Here is a 20,763-nt window from a genome sequence, read left to right as displayed (position 1 = left end):
ATGTGTTTTATGTGTTATTCTCTCGCATTGTTTATTTTCTATGTTTTAAAATTTGTATGCAGGTAATTTCGGTACGGGTTTAAAACCTACATTTGGTATCGGAGTTGTTTTGGCTTCAAGGGGATGCCTTTGTTGCTGAGGGGTTTTGCTTGGGCCTGTGGTAGACCTTGTTCAATGGGAGATTTGTACGATCAATTCTAGTGGTGAAAGAAGATGGCAAGTAGTGGAAAGATAGAGATCGAGAAATTTAATGGTTAGAGTTTTGAGTTATGGAAACTCAAGATGGAGGATGTATTGGTGGATAAAGATCAATCGATCGTGATAGATCCAGGTACTAAACCAACGGGAGTGTCCGATGAAGAATGGAAGAAGTTGGATCGGAAGGAAAAGAGCACAATACGATTGTGTGTCTCAGATTCAGTATTGTTGAATGTATCAGGGGAAGCTACGACTAAGGCTTTGTGGGACAAGTTAGGGACTTTGTACTAATCTAAGTCTCTGGTGAATGAACTGTTCTTATGGAAAAAGTTGTATATCCTGAGGATGAAAGATGGAGACTCAGTGACAAAGCATCTGAACGCATTTAATATTGTGGTAAGTCAGTTATTATCTGTTGATATTAAAATTTCAGATGAAGATAAGTGCATTAGTTTGTTGTGCTCTCTACCAAATTCGTGGGACAGTCTGGTAATTACAATAGGTATCAATGCAACTGCCTTGTAGTTTGATGAAATAGTCTCATCCTTGTTGACGAAGGAGATGAGAGGGAAAAATATGGAGAGCTATAATGGTGATGCCTTTTATATACGAGGACAATCCTAGAATAGAAACAAAAATAAGTCATCGAGTGGGAGATCTAAATCTCCAGGAAAACCTATAAATGTAGTTTGTTGGAAATGCGGAAAGGAAGGGCACTACAAAAGGGACTGTAAATCTAAAGTTCCTGATAAAGGAAAGGGATCTGATGATGCTCCTTCTGCAGAGGTAAAAACCACCTCAGATAACGGTGGGGATGTGTACTTGGCTTCGTCAAGTACACATGTAGATCATGAGGCATGGTATATTGACTCAGGTGCATCCTTTCACTTCACTCCCCACAGAGAGTGGTTCTGCAAGTATGAGAAATATGATGGTGGTGATTCTTAGGGGATGATAGGAAGACTAGAATCATTGGTCATGGAAAATTAAAGTTGAAGTTGCAAGGTGGAAGGGTTAGAATACTTCCAGTTGTTCTGCATATTCCTGCATTGTCAAGAAATCTGATTTTTGTAAGCAAGCTGGATGATGCAGGTGTAAAAATAGTTTTCAAGAAGGATACCTGCAATATGGTTCGGGGAGCAATGGTATTGATGCGGGGAGTTTGGATTGGAACTATTTACAAGCTTCAAGGTAGCATTGTTTTTTATGGGTGCAACAGTTCTGTGGTTCCTGAAAGTGGAGCAGAAAATCTAGTAGTCTCTAGAGAGAAGACCATGCTGTGGCATCAAAGGCTTGGACATATTGGAGAGAAGGGCTTTCAAATACTTCATGGTAAAGGTATGTAGAAGGTATGAGTAATAGCTCTCTGGATTTTGATTTCTATGAAAATTGTGTATATGGGAAGTAGAATCGGGTGAGTTTCCCCTCTGGTGGTAAGAGGGTGAAACAAATATTAGAGCTTGTGCACAATGATGTGTTTGGACCTATGAAGGTTCCACCACTGGGTAAGTCTGTGTACTATGTATCATTTATAGATGACTTCTCAAGGAATACATGGATACATTTCCTTAAGAAGAAATCTGAAGTCTTTGACAGGTTTAAAAAATTTAAGGCCCTGGTGGAAAACCAAACAGAGAATAAAATAAAGGTGTTGAGGTCAGATAATGGTGGAGAGTTTTGCAGTAAGGAATTTGAAGAATTTTGTAAGAAGTGTGGTATAGCACGGTAGAAGACTAATCCATACACACCTGAGCAAAACAGAGTTGTAGAAAGAATGAACAAGACATTGATGGAAAGGGAAAGAAGAATGCTCAGTGGTGCTGGGTTAGGATAGGAATTCTAGGCAAAGGAGGTGGAGATAGCATGTTACCTGGTCAACAGATCATCTTCATTAGCATTGGAGGATAAAACTCCATAAGAGGTATGGACTAGTAAGAAACCCTCTCTTTCACATTTGAGGGTATTTGGATGTGATGCATATGTACATGTTCCAAAGGAGAAAAGAACCAAGTTGGATAGTAAATCTGAAAAGTGCATCTTTATTGGGTATAAGGATGGTTTAAAGGGTTATAAACTTTGGAACCCAGTAACAAGGAAGGTCGTGTACAATTGAGATGTGGTGTTCAAAGAGGTGAAAAATGTTATTAAACATGAAGTACCATCAGAGGAACTTGAGAAGATAGAGTTTGAGCTAAAGGAGGAAGAATCAGACTCTATAGTAGAAGAGTGTTAAATTATGGTATGTTCTATGCTTATAACAATTTACTTATTTTTCCATTATATTCCACAGATTAGCAATCACATGTACATAAAGTAAAGTGTTGATAGAACATTAAACGATCGACAGAAAACAAGCCAAGACAAGAGACACAAGATGTGGCAGCTAGCCAAGGACAAACCCCACAATGTGTGGGGAAACCCTTTGATCAAATCTTCTTTTATCTTCAATAATTCAATAGAGAGAAATAGTACAATAAATCTGATTTATATCAGCAGTAGCAAACCCTAGATCAGCAGCATCAGCATTAGCGGCTTCATAATCAAAACTAGGGTAGTCGATATTTCACAAACCGACCATCGCATCGGCTTCATTCCACCACCAAAAGTTGCAGCCTTCATAGGAGGTTTAGATGAACCCACATGGCAGTTTGGAATAGGAGGTTTGATGGTCCACGCTGGCCAAACTTTGGATCTGCAGTTGCAGCTTCAGTTTCAACAGCATCCTTCAAACTAGGGCAGTCGATATCTCGCAAACCGACCGTCGAATTGACTTGATTCCACCACCAAAAGTTGCAGCCTTTAGAAGAGCCTCAGATGAACCTACAACACAGTTTATAAGACGAGGTTTGATGGTCCACGCTCGTCAAACTTTGGATCTGCAGCTGCAACTTTAGTTTCAGCAACTTCCTTCCACATGTGTGAGAGAGAGACACTTTTCTGCGCAGTAGAGAAGACCCTCTTTTCTGCGCAAGAGAGAGAGAGAGAGAGAGAGATGTGATGAGATGAGTGAGTGAAAATGAGGAAAAGTCCTCTTGTATTTATACACAACTGATGATGTTTTAATAGATGTGATTGTTGGGCTTCTAAGCCTACATGAGTTGTAGGTCAACTTGATAATAATTCCATAATCAAAATAAATTCATATCTCCATAAATACTTATCGGAATCAGATGATATTTAGATCAATCCTACACCTCTCGATGAGAGGAATATAATAAAAATATTATTAGCCATGAATAAGATGACCCACATGAAGTTTGGCCCTAGTTTCCAATTTAACACTCCCTCTCAATTAGGGAGAACTTCATCTGCAATCTATCTGTCGGTCGCTACTATTCATCCATCAAATTCACTGACCTGTACAGCCTGACCCTTGCCCTGCTCTGCTCTATTATTCCTGTTCTGATTTGTCGGGTTCTGCCCTGTACTGATCTGTATTGTTCTGCTCTGGTCTGCTTTGCTCTTGCATTGTTCTTTTCTGGTCTGCTTTTGTCTGAATTATGAAGAAGAAGAAATGATCAAGGATGTATCATATTGAATCAAAGTCAGTCTCAGAGTATGTACCACTAGTCCTATAACAATCTCAACGAATCTGAAGTCAGCGTCATAGTGAGTTCAACTCCACCGGGCCCATACCACTATCATCCTCCACTGACTCAAAGTCAATCTCACACTGCATACCACTAGTCCCAGACTAGTCTCAACCGACCCGAAGTCAGCTTCATAGTAGGTACCACTCCTATCACTGGTCCTAGACCACTATCGCAGTCTCAAAGAGTGTGCCACTAGTCCCAGACCAGTCTCAACCGACCCAAAGTCAACGTCATAGTATGGTACAACTCCTACCACTGGTCTCAGACTAGTAACATTGATCCCAGATCAATGGAGGTCATCCTAGCATAGGGAGTATAGTAGATACAACGATGCATCCATCAGTACTACTATGGTCCCTAACTTCATTTCCCTACTCATTGATCAGATGAGAGGTACTTCCCATGAGTCCCAGACTGCATGGGTAGGATGCCTCGATAGGAGAACTTAATCAATCTCGTCCTCATAGGAGAAAAAATCAATCCTGCTACAATCGCCATGGAGAACACATCAATCCAGGCCTCACAGGAGAACACATCAATCCTGCTACAATCACCATGGAGAACACATCGATCCAGGCCTCACAGGAGAACACATCAATCCTGCTACAATCACCATGGAGAACACATCAATCCAGGCCTCATAGGAGAACACATCAATCCTGCTACAATCACCATGGAGAACACATCAATCCAGTCCTCACAAGAGAACACATCAATCCTGCTACAATCGCCATGGAGAACACATCAATCCAAGCCTCACAGGAGAACACATCAATCCTGCTACAATCGCCATGGAGAACACATCAATCCAGGTAGCTTCATACGAGATCATACTCGTAGATATGTATCCGGTCTTGATGGTGCTTATGGAAACCAACTTCTACTTCCTGCTCATCCATTATATCGAAGCAGAATCCAAAGAGAAACAACACTAAAAAGTGCTCCAGTGATCCTCCACACTACTTGCCTAATCAGCATTCGAATAATCATGCAATTTCATATTTTTGGTAGTGTATCTCAATCCATGAGAGATTGTGTCCTGAAGACATCTCAGAAGATTCTTGGCACTAATCTAGTGAGGCTCAACCAAATATGAGCTCATAATGCTAACTGCAAAACATATGTTCAGATGGAGGTTCACCAAGAACATCAACGTGAATGATTTTTTGAAACTCAGGAATTTCCCAAATCTGGTCTGACATCACTACCATATAACTTTTGAAATTTAAGATCCTCGAGGTAGTCACAGGCTTGCAGTCCACCATACCAAATCTTTTTAGAATCTTCACCACATATTTTCCTTGAGATAGGAAAATTTCCCTTGGCTTCTGCCACACTTCAAGTCCTTGGTTCTTCATTTTAAATTCAAAATCCAACTCCCTCTTACATTTGTGAATGAGAGGGTATGCACCTGTTAGAAAAAGGTCATCCACATACAACACCAGTATGAGAGGCTTGTCATCTTCAACCTTAAAGTAAATGTTAGGATCGGCTTCACTCCTAGTGAATCCCAACTTCATCAAGTAGCTATCGATCCTCTCATACCATGCTCGGGGTGCTTGCTTCAGCCCATAGAGAGCCTTCTTCAACCTGCATACATGAGATTTTCAATCATAAATCTCAAATCCTTCGGGTTGCTCCACATAGACCTCTTCTTTGATCGAACCATGCAAGAATGTGGTCTTGACATCCATCTGATGTAGGTTCCATCCTTGTGAAGCCACAAGGGATATGATCAAGTGGATGGTCATATATCTGGCAAAAGGTTCAAATATCACATCATAGTCTATACCTTCCTTCTGGGAGAAACCACGAGCAACAAAACGAGCCTTATACTATTCCGTACTTCCATCTGCTGCAACTTTATCTTGTAAAGCCATTTTGAAGTAACAATTGTCTTGTCCTGGGGTCTGGGAACTACTTCCCAAACATCATTCTCCATAATGGTCATAGCATCCTTCCATACTTGATGCTTGATGGCATCTGAGAATGATGAAGGCTCATTTTGTATGATTGTGCTCATATTGGTCAGGTATCCCTAATATCTGTTGGGTTTCTTACTTTCACGGAAGGTTCCTCAGGGTGCAACATGTCTTTCAACATCATCAAGCATCCCCCTAAGCCATGAAGGCCTCTTCCTAGAAGAGGAAGGCTCAGGTGGATAAATAGGATCTATCAGTTCTTCCACATTAGGCATTGTTACATCATATACCCATAGAGATAGCTTCCACAATCGTATGGTGCCACACCATTATGCTCTGGAGTATGTGGTGTAGTGGTCTCCCTCTTAATGCCAACCTCCGGTATGCCTGAGTGAACCAACTATAATATATCGGAGGTCTTGCTTAAGCTTGAGGGGAATGGTCCCCTTTTGAGCTTTCCTTTGGTATATCTCAAACATACACCTTCTTTTTCTACTCAGAATTCGGGCATCCTTGTTACCATATGTCTTACATCGGGTGGATCTTTGTAATGAAGGTGGGAAAACCTCCAATGCCAAAAGTTTGGACTGAAGAGATGTGTCATAAGACATGACACCTACTTGACTTTCATCAACCTGATATAATGAATCAACATGAAACCCAAGAGTAAAGGCATCTTTAACTTTATTTTTTGATACACGTACCTTGACATCACTGAAGGTTACCTTGTAGCCTTTGTCTTCCATTGCCGAGATGGACACCAGGTTCTTTCAGAGGTCAGGTGCATTTAATACATCTTGGAATTTCTAGCCTTCTTGAATGGTTGTCCTCTTCCTTGATTTCCAACATTCCTTTTACCTTTGCTATTGAATTTTCCATCCCTTCGATTACCATGAGAGGGATTTTGATCAACGTCATAGTGAGAATCATTTCTATCAGGGCATTCCCTTTGCAATAGTGACCTGCTTTATTGCAAATGTAAAATCATCCTTTTCTTCCACCCTTAGGTCCAACCTTTCTTTTTGATTTAGACTCGGAATTATTTCTTTTCTTAGCATGAGAAGAAAATGCAGTAGGAGGACCTTTAGGCAAGGGAATTTCTTGCTCTTCTACCCTTGTTTCTTCTAGAATGCATCTAGCCATTAATTCCTTGAAACCAGGAATTACATGATTGTTCAGAAGAGTAGTCCTGAACACGTACCATTCGGATGGTAATCCTCTAAGAGTCGTGAGTGCCATTTCCCTATCAGTAATAGTCTCCCCAATAGATAGGAGATCATTCTTGATCTCAGTGATTCTTAAGAAGTATGCTTGCATACTCTCATATTTACCCTTCTTGATTTCCCTCAGCTTATTTCTAAGAAACAAAACTTGATTTGCATCATTAACTTTAAATAAACTCACCATTGTATCGTAGATTTCCTTGGAGGTGTTCAGGTAAGAGATGTAGGCCACCAAGTGCTTGTTGATAGAGTCCCGAATGATCTTCTTTGTTTTGACTTCTCCGGTTTTCCATTTGTACCTGGCAGCAGCGGATGCATTTGATGGAGGCTCAACAATATTGCCTCTCATATGGTCCAATGCTCCTTGTTCTTCTAGGATAACCTTGCATATCTTCTCTTCAGTGATTGCTCTTGCTCTTGCGCGGGCTTTGTCTTCACCTCAGCTCTGATACCATGTTAAATTATGGTATGTTCTATGCTTCTAACAGTTTACTTCTTTTTCTTATTATATTCCACAGATTAGCAATCACGTGTACATAAAGTAAAGTGCACATAGAACATTAAATGATCGACAGAAACAGGCCAAGACAAGAGACACAAGATGTGGTAGCTAGCCAGGGACAAACCCCACAGTGTGTGGGGAAACCCTTTGATCAAATCTTCTTTTATCTTCAATAATTTAGCAGAGAGAAATAATACAATAAATCTGATTTATATCAACAGTAGAAAACCTTAGATCAGCAGCATCAACATTAGTAGCTTCATCATCAAAACTAGGGCAGTCGATATTTCACAAACGACCGTCATATCGGCTTGATTCCACCACCAAAAGTTGTAGCCTTCAGAGGAGGTTTAGATGAACCTACAATGTAGTTCATAAGAGGAGGTTTGATGGTCCACGTTGGTCAAACTTTGGATCTACAATTGCAACTTCAATTTTAGCAACTTCCTTCAAACTAGGGCAGTCGATATCTCACAAACCAACCATCGGATCGACTTGACTCCACCACCAAAAGTTGCAGCCTTCAGAGGAGGTTCAGATGAACCTACAACACAGTTCAAAAGAGGAGGTTTGATGGTGAACACTGGTCAAACTTTGGATCTATAGTTGCAGCTTCAGTTTCAGCAACTTCCTTCCACATGTGTGAGACAGAGACTCTTTTCTGCACAATAGAGAAGACCCTCTTTTCTGTGCAGGAGAGAGAGAGAGATGTGATGAGATGAGTGAGTGAAAATGAGGAAAAGTCCTCTTTTATTTATACACAACTGATGATGTTTGAATAGATGTGACTGTTGGGCTTCTGGGCCTACATGAGTTGTAGGTCGGCTTGATAATAATTCCATAATCAAAATAAATTCATATCTCCATAAATACTTATTGGAATCAGATGATATTTAGATAAATCCTACACCTCTCAACGAGAGGAATCTAATAAAAATATTATTAGCCATGAATAAGATGAACCACATGAATTTTGGCCCTAGTTGCCAATTTAACAAAAAGGAATTAGAAGATGAAGAGCCACAAACTCTGGGTGTGAGAAGATCAGTTTGAGAAAGAAGGTAGCCATAAAGGTCTAGTCCATTTGCTTTCTGTTCAAATTTTTCTTTATCTATTACTGATGATGATCCCAAAATTGTGAAGGAAGCAGTAGATTCAAAGGATGGAAAACTCTGGAAAGAGGCCATGGTTGATGAAATGGCATCTTTGCACAAAAATGAGGCTTGGGATCTGGTCGAGTTGCCAGATGGAAGGAAACCCATTGGCAGCAAATGGGTGTTCAAGAATAAGACAAATGCAGAAGGAAAGGTGGAGAAATACAATTCTTGGTTGGTAGAAAAAGGTCGTTCCGAGGTGCTGGGAATTGATTTTGGTGATATTTTTTTCTCTTGTTGCTAAGGTAACTTCTATTATATTACTTTTATTTGTTGCTGCTGCTTTTGATTTTGAGGTAGAATTTATGGATGTGAAGACAACATTTCTTCATGGGGATCTAGAAGAGGAGATCTACATGAAGCAACCTGAAGGCTTTGCAGTGAAGGGTAAGAAAGAATTGGTATACAAGTTAAAGAATTCTTTGTATGGGTTAAAATAGTCACCAAGGATGTGGTATCAGAAATTTGATACATTTATATGGGGACTTAGCTTCACCGGAAGTAAGACAGATCACTATGTGTATTTTAAATTAATTGGTGACCATGTTATTTATCTGGTCTTATATGTGGATGATATGTTGCTGGTTGGAAATGAAAAAGAAATTATCCATGATTTGAAGACCCAATTTTCCTCCAAATTCGACCTGAAAGATCTTGGTGCTGCAAACTATATTTTGGGCATGGAAATTAAAAGAGATCGGGAAAAGAGAAATCTCTGGTTAAATCAGAGGAAGTATGTCAAGACAATATTGCATAGGTTTAATATGCAGGATAGTAAATCGATGAAGGTTCCTATTCCTGTAGGTGTAAAGTTATCTACTGAACAGTGTCCCAAGACATAAGAAAAGGAAGAGGATATGTCATGTGTTCCATATGCAAGTGCAGTTTGTAGCCTCATGTATGCAATGGTCTATACTAGACCAGGCATTGCACATGCAGTGGGAGTATTGAGCAGGTTTATGTCAAAACCAGGGAAGGAGCATTGGATAGCAGTGAAGTGGGTTTTTAGGTATTTGCATGGCACTAGTGATTATGGTTTGTGCTACCAAGGAAGACTGAGATTGGACAAAGTTTTGGATATCCATGGCTTTGTTGATGCGGACTTGGCTTGAGATCTGGATCAGAGAAGATCTACAAGTGGGTATGTGTTTAACCTATTTGGAGGTGCAGTTAATTGGGTGAGGAAGAAACAATCTATAGTGGCACTATTAGCTACAGAGGCAGAATACATGGCAGCTTCTCGTGCAAGCAAGGAAGTAGTTTGGTTCCAAAGATTGTTTTCAAGTATGGGGCTAGTACAGGGAGCTATAAGGATATACTGTGATAGCAAAAGTGAAATTTTCTTGGCAAAGAACCCTGCTTACCATTCAAAGACAAAGCACATTGATGTTCAGCATCACTTTGTGAGGGATATGATAGAAGACAAAAAGGTGTTGTTGGTAAAGGTGGACACTTACTGCAGATGCATTGACAAAATCTGTGAGCTCTGAGAAGTTCTCTTGGTGTAGAGAAACAATGGGTGTTGTCAGGTTGGATAAATGACTAAGCTCTCTTATGGCCCCCTGTGGAAAGAAAACAACAAGTGGGGGAATGTTGGGTTGTGTTATATTCTTTCCACGACTAACCCACGTAGTTAACCCGGGGGTTAGATGGGGGGCGGATAGCCCCCCTCTACGGGGTCTGGGGCAGTGCCCTGGGAAATTTTTTTTTGGACCCTATATTAGGTTGGGAGGACCTACCTATGGTTTTGTGCATGGTTTTCGCACATGGTTTTGGACGCAATGGTTTTCGGTCCATGGTATTGGATGCGATGGTTTTTGGTCCATGGTATTGGATGCTTCGGCATGTATAAATATTTATTGTGACATTGAAAGGAACATAATGAAAAATCAATCTGGTAGTCCTGGTTTTGGGATCTAGGGGAAAATCTTTGTGTATATGTGTTTTATGTGTTATTCTCTCGCATTGTTTATTTTCTATGTTTTAGAATTTGTATGTAGGTAATATCTGTACTTGGCTAGGTCATGTGGGTCGTGCACCCTCCAAGTGTCATTGATGGCATCACGACATATACGTGAATAAGACAAAAGTTGGTTGACACATAGACTCTCAAGATATGAATCATCATATAATGGAAATGGAGGGTCATGAGGGAACAATGGTGGTCCGCTCATCTCTCCACGTAATACAAACTATGCACTGGTCAATGTTGCCTGCATGTTATGTTCAATGTTATGAATAGTCTCAATTCTGAGCTACAGTGACTCTTCTACCTATTTCAGAAATACCATGATCTGAGAAGTTAGTGGCAACAATCTTGGAGGTGGTGGTACATGTGCAGGGTCCTTATGAGCCTCAACATGATCATAGCTACTCCCCAAGTTGGATCCTTAAAACTAAAATATGGTATCAGTGTAATCTGGCCTCATATGTAGCATGAACTCCACATATATATGATTTGCAAAGTAAATGGGGACCTAGTCATGGTGGGGGAACTGACCCCAAGCTTCAATGAATTGATCATAAACCTAGGGGGCTGCATCAACATTGGTAAAAAAGATGAATTGATCATAAACATAGGGGGCTGCATCAACATTGATAAAAAATTTAAGTGGAATCGAACCAACATGTTTAACACGATAGTCTAGAGGGATGTCAAACAATGGCCCACAAACATCAATGTCCTTAGTGGAACTTTTCACCACCTCCCAAGTATGTGGGCCTCTTACCTCTAGCCTCCTCATTCTCTATATGGAATGTAGGAGTTGGATTTATGGTCCCACCCTCTAGTATGCATCGATCAACCTCTTGATGCTCTCCAATGTCAAAGTCAAATTACGCCTAGTAGGCGACCTAGTAAGGACCCAATTCTCTTGTGATCCATGTATATTAGGCCCTAACATCATCCAATGTAATAGTGATTGTAGCATCATTAAATGGAGGGATCAATGGTGTAGGACGATCCTCACCTTCACCCTGCTAAGGGTTAGCAAATCATAAACATAATTTAATAATATATATAACAAACTAAGCATAATAAAATATACAATAGATTCAAACACATCAATTGAAGACGATTTAAAAATTAAAGACAATTTGAAGACATAAACACATAAAATTAAAGAGGATTTAAAAATGTAGGAGGTATACTTGCAACGGGTGAAGAAGGTACATTATCGATAACATGATTATTAGCAGAGACAAAAACACTACATTTGACCCTTTGATTGGTGTCATAGGTAGGATCTATGAGTTGAACATGCACTTTGGGTGGGCTACGTGATCTATCATAAGCCTGAACATGTATAGTAGATTCCCCCACACTCCGACAACCTACAGTGGGGGGGCGTCTATGAGATGCCTTTGCATATTACATATATTACATATAATGCATATAGTGAATATAAATTAATCCAAGAAATAAATGTTGACTATACTATTACATATAATACATATAAACTAATCCAAGAAATAAATGTTGCCTTAGAAAGAATATTGACAAGAAAACCATTTCTCAACTCAAGTAGGATAATCTAACCTGGAGTCCTAAACTTTAGAGTCCATTTTTTGATAATTTATCAACCAAAGTATCAAGTTCCATGTAAACACAATCGAAATAGATGATCAAATCTAACTTCACACTTTTTCCTATTTCTAAATAATGCATTTTATTCATAGACCATAAATATGTAAATAGATGTAAAAATTTAAAATAAACATATTTGCAAAACTAATAAAATTTCATGCCAAACAACTACTCCATAAGACAAGTTCTTATAATGTTTGGCTTTGACACATGACATGTATTGGGTGCAAGCACATAAAGGCAATGTTTTTGGTACAACACACTACATAGTGAAACAATATGGTACAAATTAGAAAAGAGTCAAAATACTTTTATTCACTTTAAATGCACTTTTCATCATGGATTTAATGTATGTATCAATAATGCATTGTTGAAACTTGAACTTATATATATATATATATATATATATATATATATATATATATATATATATATATATATATATATAAAATATGTTATGGTATACGTTTATAGTTATACATAATTATATCTATAACTATATAACTATAATTGTATATAAGTAGCTATATATATTTATATATAATATAACTATATATAATTTAGTTAAATGTTAACTTTAGTTAACATATAATCAACATAGATCTATATTAACTATGGATTTATTAAGCGCTAGGAGAGATCAAATCTCTTGTGGTGCAAACCTCTTATTTGAATGCAAAACTTGAGGAAATGTTTGCACCTTAAATGATTTGATCCATCATGACACTTAATAGTTCCAGAGTTAAGATGGATCTAGGCTGATTTGATATATATAAGCTCGATAGTTAATTCATTCTACCTGAAGCTCTATTGTTAGATAGTGAAACCTAATAAGCTCCTACACTATACCAAAAGACCCAATAACAATATATATCTCTGTCTTTGTAGGAGTCGAGGATATTAATTATCGTTCATTTAATTTTATTTTTAATGCTATCATTCGATCTCCTAAATAAAACTCAATAACAATTGTATCTAAACTAAGTCGTTATGAAAATCCGAGAAACATATTCCAGTGAATTTTCATATGAAAGTTAAAACTAATGGTTGATAGAGTCTATATTGAGCAACTCCTATAAATTTTATTCCAAATATATATATATATATATATATATATATATATATATATATATATATATAAACAAAATGTTTTTTTTTTTTTGTTCTCATGTTTCTCTTCACAATCAAGAATGAAATTTCAAACATATAAAAGAAAATGAATAACAACCTCGAAAAATCAAATCTTTGAAGGCTATGTAACAAAGAGAGAAAGGTTTTCATTCCTAAGTTTTACTTGGAAGGCATGCATCTATAGAGCTATTCTTCATGTATTTTTCCTTTATTGATTGTTTGTCTTTGCCAGATTGAATATGGAAATTGCTCAAAGTTATGATATTTGTTGTGGAAATTATAATCTATTATGATCTAGCTAAAAGCTTTTATTGCAACGAATCTCTGACATTGGCGAACCTCTAAATAGGCTACACTAGAGAAGAATACCATGGGAAAAGCCATGGGTTGATAAAACCTGGAGCCCAAAAACCTTTATTCGTAAATTTACTATTTTATCTCAATTTTATTTTAATTATTAACTATTAATTTCTCATTTTATTTTATTCTTCTTTTATTTTAAATTTTTTTAATGTAAGTTGTCCATTATTGAATAATACCATGGGTTGTGAAAACCTGGAGCCAAAAAACCTCCATCCATAAATTTACTATTTTATCACAATTTTATTAAAATTATTAATTATTATAGTATTATTTTAATTTTATGTAATTATACCATTAGAGAAGAATACCATGGGCTGCAAAAACATGGAAACATCAGTTAAATTTACTATTTTAACTTAATTTTTCTAATTATTATTATTATTATTTTAAATGTAATTTCACGAGGTAAAATGTTTACATAATATATGTATACTTATGATCCCAACATTTAAAAAATATTCACATATTTAACTCATGCACTTCTAACACTTAACACTTACACATCTTACACTTATGCATCTAACATCTAACACCTACGCATTTATAGTCTTGCAACTAGATATAGCTTTAGATTACAATTTTTGCTTTGGATTTGTTACTCTAAATGTTTACTAGTGGCTGCAATAATTACTTATAGTTATTAAATAAAATCACATCAGATTATCCTAATGTGGAGTCTAATTAAATAAAATCTATTGTTAATATAGAAAGTGTAAGTTATAAAAACATTACTCAACTAATAAAATTTAATAAGGGTAAGAACTAAGAATTATAGTTGTCATATCATTAAATTAAAATTATTCTACAAATATGAGTAATGGAAATTTTAAAGAAAATTACAATTTATTAAAATGTTGTTGAACATCAACCCTCTTATATTATTATGAAAAACACATTACGTTAAATAGTTAAAGAAATATATATATATATATATATTAAAATGTTGTTATATAACCCTCTTACATAATTATAAAAACATTACGTTAAATGTTTATGAAATATATATTATATATATCTAGTTATATATAATTATGTTATGTCATAGTTATCTATTATTTATATTATATATATATATATATATTATATATTATATATATATATATATATATATATATATATATATATAAGTTATGTTATATATATCGTTATAATATATATTATATATTTAAATATTTTTAATAAAATTTAATTTAGTTAATATTTTATTTAAATACAATTACTTTTTTAAACATAAATTAATTTAAATTTAAATTTGCAAAATAAAATAAAATTTCTTATTTGATAAATAGAGGTTCACTATAAGCAACCATAACCATATTTATCAATGTGAATTTCAAGCTCTTAATTTATTTATTGTGTCTTTTGTTTTGGTGTTTTTTTGGCATATTTTTTGGTCAAATTTGTTTGAAATTTAAAATGCATTTTAAATAACATATATTTTTGTTTGAAAATTTATTTCACTCAATTCATAAGAAAAAACTTTAAAACCTAAAATAATTAGAAAATATAGCTTTTGTCATTCAAAATTAGAAAAAAATCATAATAAATAGGCTACCATTGTAATTATTGAAAACTTACACAATGAAATGAAAAAAAATTAAAACCTAAATTATAGTTTTTTGTGGTTTTCAAGGTTTTCTTGGTGGTTTTATGTGGTTTTCATGGTTTTTTTTGTGGTTTTTGTATGGTGGGTTTTATTTCAATTTTTTTTTTTTACAGGAAAAATTAAATAAATGAGACAAAAATATAGGAAATCTACATTGGCTTGATCCTATGTGATCCGGATTGGGGTATTATATTATTTTTCATCCATATCAATGCATTTGGAGTGGAAACAGTGGAGGAATTAGCTCATGGCACCATTTTTACTAGCAAGACCCAGTTTGGTAAAACGGGGTTTGAAACTTTCCGGAAGCATTTTGAGACTTCAAAAGACATTTTTTAGGGGTAAAAGTTTTCCCCTTATTGGTGCACATTTTCATGCTATTCTACACACCGAGAGATTTCCAACAACACAAGAATCGCTTTAATCAGAGTCTGTATGCAAAATTTATGTCACTCAGAAGTTGACCTTCCTGTTTTCACACCTATAGTTCAGGAGGATGTCGCATCAGCCCCCATTATTCATGGAAAAGGGGCTAGCCATGTATTTGTGATGTAAAAGACTCTAGAAGAGTCTATTTTTTAACTCTAGCTAAGAGTTTATGTAGTCAAAATTAACCACTAGTAGGTTATCGAGCTATGTTATAACCGGGTCACTAGGAGGAAGAGACTTTCCATTTATTTCAAGAGAATTTTGTTCCATAGCAAAGAACAGATAGTCAAGAGAGATAAGAGGTAGAGCACACAAAGAGGATATGTGCACTGTAGCATCCCGTGGGCTACATACATTACTTCTTTGTACTTTTAACCATATTTCCAGATAGAGAAAGAGAGTGAATTGACCTCACCTTCCAATTGGGTTTTCTCCCGAAAGGGTTTCCCAAAGAGCATACCTTGTGGCTTATGTGTGTGTGAGCTTATTTTTTTCATTCTCTACCTTTTTTCATAATTTATATTCACATGCAAGCTCTAATTATAGTTTAATCTACACATCTTAAAGTTTAATAGACTATAATAGTGTAGAATCTTAGATTTTTAATATAATATTATTAGATCTATTGTGAGGATTTGTCTAGTGGAATATCCATGACAATTTAGGGATCATTTGGTATTAGAGCAGGTTTCTTTGGGTATTTTTTGGAGATTGTATGGATCTATATCGATAGAGCCGAAAATTGTAAACCCCTGATCATAAGCGACGAATATGTAAATGAACCTCATTATCATGTAGAGGTGAGGTTTTCACGGTTCGAACAACAAGTCACGGATATAAACTGCAATGTAAAACTCCTCATAGCAACGCTAAGAAATAAGTTGGGGATATTTGGAGAAGACAAGGATTCGAATGCAAAGGACAAATCAAAATGGGGAATAGAAGATCGGGGAGAAATTGAGAACCAACTAAAGAAAGAGCCTGAAAAAGATCAACCTAGTTTGAGTGCCACGAATCAATCACAGTCCCTGTTTAAAGTGGAATAAAAAGTTGATATCAAGCCATACCATGGAGATATTGATGCTCTGAAGGTGAACCATTGTTTGCAACAACTAGAATTTTATTTTAATGTACATCAGATTGAGGAAGGGCAAAATATCTCATTTGCACGGCTAAAATTGGAGGGCCATGCATTGACTTGGTGGGCGTTGGGTAGCGGATCCCCCCATAGCGGGCTTTTGGGGCTTGTAGCCTGAATTTTGGTCAAACGTAATGTAAGACCCCACGAAATGTAGGCACGGAGCCTGAGAGTCTAGGGTTTTCTGCCATAAAATATTGTAATTTAATATAGAATGTGTCGGCCTACCCATGGTTTGCGGACCATGGGAATGTATAAATAGAGCGAGGCTCTAAGTCTAGAAGTTAGTTTTTTAGTTTGGATCTGAAGTAATATGGTTTTGGTATAAGGATTTTGTTCTGAGTCTGTAAGTCTGAGTCTTGGGTTGTAGTAGTAAGGAGAGGCTCTACAGCTGTGTGCGTAGAGGCTAGTAGAGTCCGAAGCTATGTGCGTGGACTCCTGCAGCTGAGTGCGCAGGGTGGAGTTGGGATTGTAACTGAACAGAGGTTTAATAAAATTTAAGTTGATTTTGAAATATTGTGCATCTGCTCGTAGATCTGTGTGTTTATGCTTCTGTTATATTTTTGTGCATCTTTTTATAGTTTATGATTACACGCACTTGTTATGAATGTTAAATGATTGACGAGAATACTGGGTGCACAAAATTAAGTAAGATCTATAATAATAACAAAATAAGGACAAGGGATCTAGACAGCGCCTTTTCGCGCTCGTTACAGAGCTACGTGAAGACTAGCTGGTTGCGCAGAGCAACGTAAGCACGCAGGGTCAGTTCGCGAACTTCCCAGACTTCATCAAGACATCCCTAGGGTGCAAAAACCTAGATCCAACACCCTTCCATACTATCTCGGGTGAGACCTCAGTCCGCGCTCCACAGACTATTGCCGGAAGGGCCAGTAGTTTCGGGGTTTGTTTGGCCAAATCACTTCTGAACCTGGGTCAGGCCCCAACAAGCCAACAAATGGTTCTGTTGCCGAGACCGGGATCTTCCTAAAGGATGTCTGATGTCGGAACAGTGGAACCCCACAAAGAAGGAAATTGAAGAGTGGTTGGATCAGAAGCTTCACGAGTTCATGACACAGGAAAAAAGAACTTCGCAGATATTTGAGAAAAGGTGGCTGTATTGCTACGTATATATGGAAATCCACGAGATCTTCTTCGTGTCCTTCTCTTCTGAACTATATGAGTGGATTACGAGGCTAGCCGACAGCTAGGGAAGGTACAAGCTCGATCAACCGATAGTGTGGACTCCGGAGTTAGTGCGTAGACTAGAGGCATCAGAAGATAAGATCGCATGAGCTGTGGACCATTGGCTTGACCAGATAATAGGGGGATTTATCACTAAGTTCGTGGTAGACATGACCGTGAGCTATAGCGAAGCAGAATGATGTTTTCTTAAGGGACCACGAGGTAGGTACATTAAATCCCTGAATACCTGGATTAAGATGTTGTTATGTGAAAAACAGGTGATGTGAATACATTAATGTTTGGAACGACGCAGAGTGGAAGGATCTACAAAGGTACCGAGGGATTAGGAAACAGTCCTTTAATTTCACCTTTGCGAGAGAGCAAGGAAGAGCGCACTCGGGTTTCTCCAAGAAGTGCGGTCAGTTTGATAAGGCAGCGCATTCCGCAGTTATCACCTCCACTTATGCCATCACTCGCTTCACCTACTTCACCTCCATCTTCACCCACCCCACCTCCACCACCCCCACGGTTCAGCATGGCGAGCACGATCAAGCTACCCGTATTTATAGGAGTAGGGAATGAGGATCCTGACCAGTTCTGGTTCGTGGCAAGAGCAATGTGGGAAGCACAAGGGGTCATGGATGACAACATTAAGAAGGCCACTAACCATGTTGTAGGATCGCATGCTAACTTGGTATATCAAGCACTTGAATGATCACCCAAATGCAGGAATAGCGAAGATTCAGAATGTGCTAAACAGAGAATTTAGTCAGTCGAAATCATAGACACAGTCAATCGTCGGATTTAAAGAGATTGCAATTCTTCCAGGCAAGACCCCCTGGGATCTAGATCATAAGCTGAAGAGTACAATCTGTGAGGCTAACATGACGCTAATGGATGTGCAACACCACGTGTGGTTTGTGGCGTCTTTGACACCACACCTGAGGACGGCGCTATCACAGTAGAAGCTTTCAACCCAGGCAGTGTAGAAATTTTGAATAATTAATCACTTATTCACAGAGATTATCCCGATTATACACTATTTCGGAATACATGCACAATACATAATCTCCTCTATGTTGATCATCAATTTATCAACATCAAAAACAATGAAACATCAATCGCATGCACACATTAACACAGTATGTAACACGGGGAAAGCATACAGCTGAAAACCCCACACTATTTGTATATTATAATGATAGATAACATGTAACAATACATAGTACAATACTCCTCATAAGTACTCAGTACTATCTCCACCTGTTACACACAAAACTAGCTCAGATATGATCAATCACATCTCAAATCTCCTCCACTGCTTTGCCTGCCTCCACTGCGCAATTTGCAAGAGAAATCATCCACCCCGTAAAAATGAATTCCCTTGGTATACTACGCAAGCCTCATGGGCAATCTCCATCCATGCATGTGCAAATCTCATGCACAACTATAGTCACATCTATAGTCACAACTGATAGCAATCTCAACCTCTAACACCTTTCTCCACTGAACTGTACATGCACTGAGTTAACTGATGTATTCTTCAGTTTCTTTATGAGTTAATAATTATTGAATTAATTAATAATTTAATTCACACAACTCATCACTAGTGTATTCTTTAGTTAGACTAAAATACAACTAGTTCAACCAAGTCAAACTGAACACAACTCCATCAACTCCACAATCAACTCCACCAAACTCAACCACATGAGTTCTAACTGAAGTCCTACATGAAATAGCTCAACTGACCCACAAAGAAAGCATATTTCCTTTTGACAGCTGCATGTGCCACATCTGTAGCTCAAACTGAAGTGCTCCAAGAGGATAAGATAATGTTTATAGTCTAAATATTATTATGAGACAATAATATTAGACTGTTCTATTTTTAGCCTGGCAGTCTAAAAATAGAAACCTGCCCATATGTCTAAAAATAGAAGTCCATCTATTTTTACCAACATGACCAATCATCCACAAATAGCATCGTGCAACTCATATACCATGATCCATATGTCTAAAAATAGACATAGTCTAAAATAGACTTTGCGCCAAAAATAGCCTGCAGGCCCACTTAGTGAAGGCAACTTCTTTCCACTAAGCTCCATCATCTTGTTGCATCTTCAACAGGCAGAAGCGTTGGAAATGGAAATGAGGTTGCATGAAACACTAATACAGGATCCGGGATTGGGAGTTCAGTAGATCCACGTGTAGCTTCAGAATCTCTACCTGGAAATGCAGAGCTTGAAGCAGGATAGGGCACCCTGGCCTGAGGTGCGCAAGGAAGTGTTGTGCATAAAATGAAAAGGCCAGGGCCACGACAAGGATCAATTTCCAGTATTCACGAACTACTTGGCAAGAGGGGGACCAATTCCGTTGAGACCAGAAGTGCAGGCAGGGCCAAGTGTGGCACCTGCGCTCTGGTGTACAATCTGTTAGATAGGAGGAAAGCACATGATGGATAACTGTCATTTGTTGCAGAAGTATACACAGACTCCCCAGCAACTAATTTGTAATTTCTATAGATCAATGGGCCATGATGAGCATACTTGTTGGAGCTATGAGTTAATGATGGATTGGACCCCAGCCAATCGAATGCAGATAGAAATGCGAGCCCTCGGCCTAGTAGCGAGAATGGCGCACGGTGGATTTCAAGGGTGAGGTTGAGGACGAGGAGGAATGGGGCCAGGAAGGGGCTGCGGACAGTTAATCTGTTACAATTATGGATGACCAAGCCAC

Source organism: Pinus tabuliformis, chromosome X, assembly GCF_031772625.1.
Source record: "Pinus tabuliformis cultivar Carrire ecotype Pingquan chromosome X, CPIR1, whole genome shotgun sequence".
NCBI lineage: Eukaryota > Viridiplantae > Streptophyta > Pinopsida > Pinales > Pinaceae > Pinus > Pinus tabuliformis.
The sequence above is the reverse complement of the archived record's forward strand: the minus strand, read 5'-3'. Positions refer to the sequence as shown.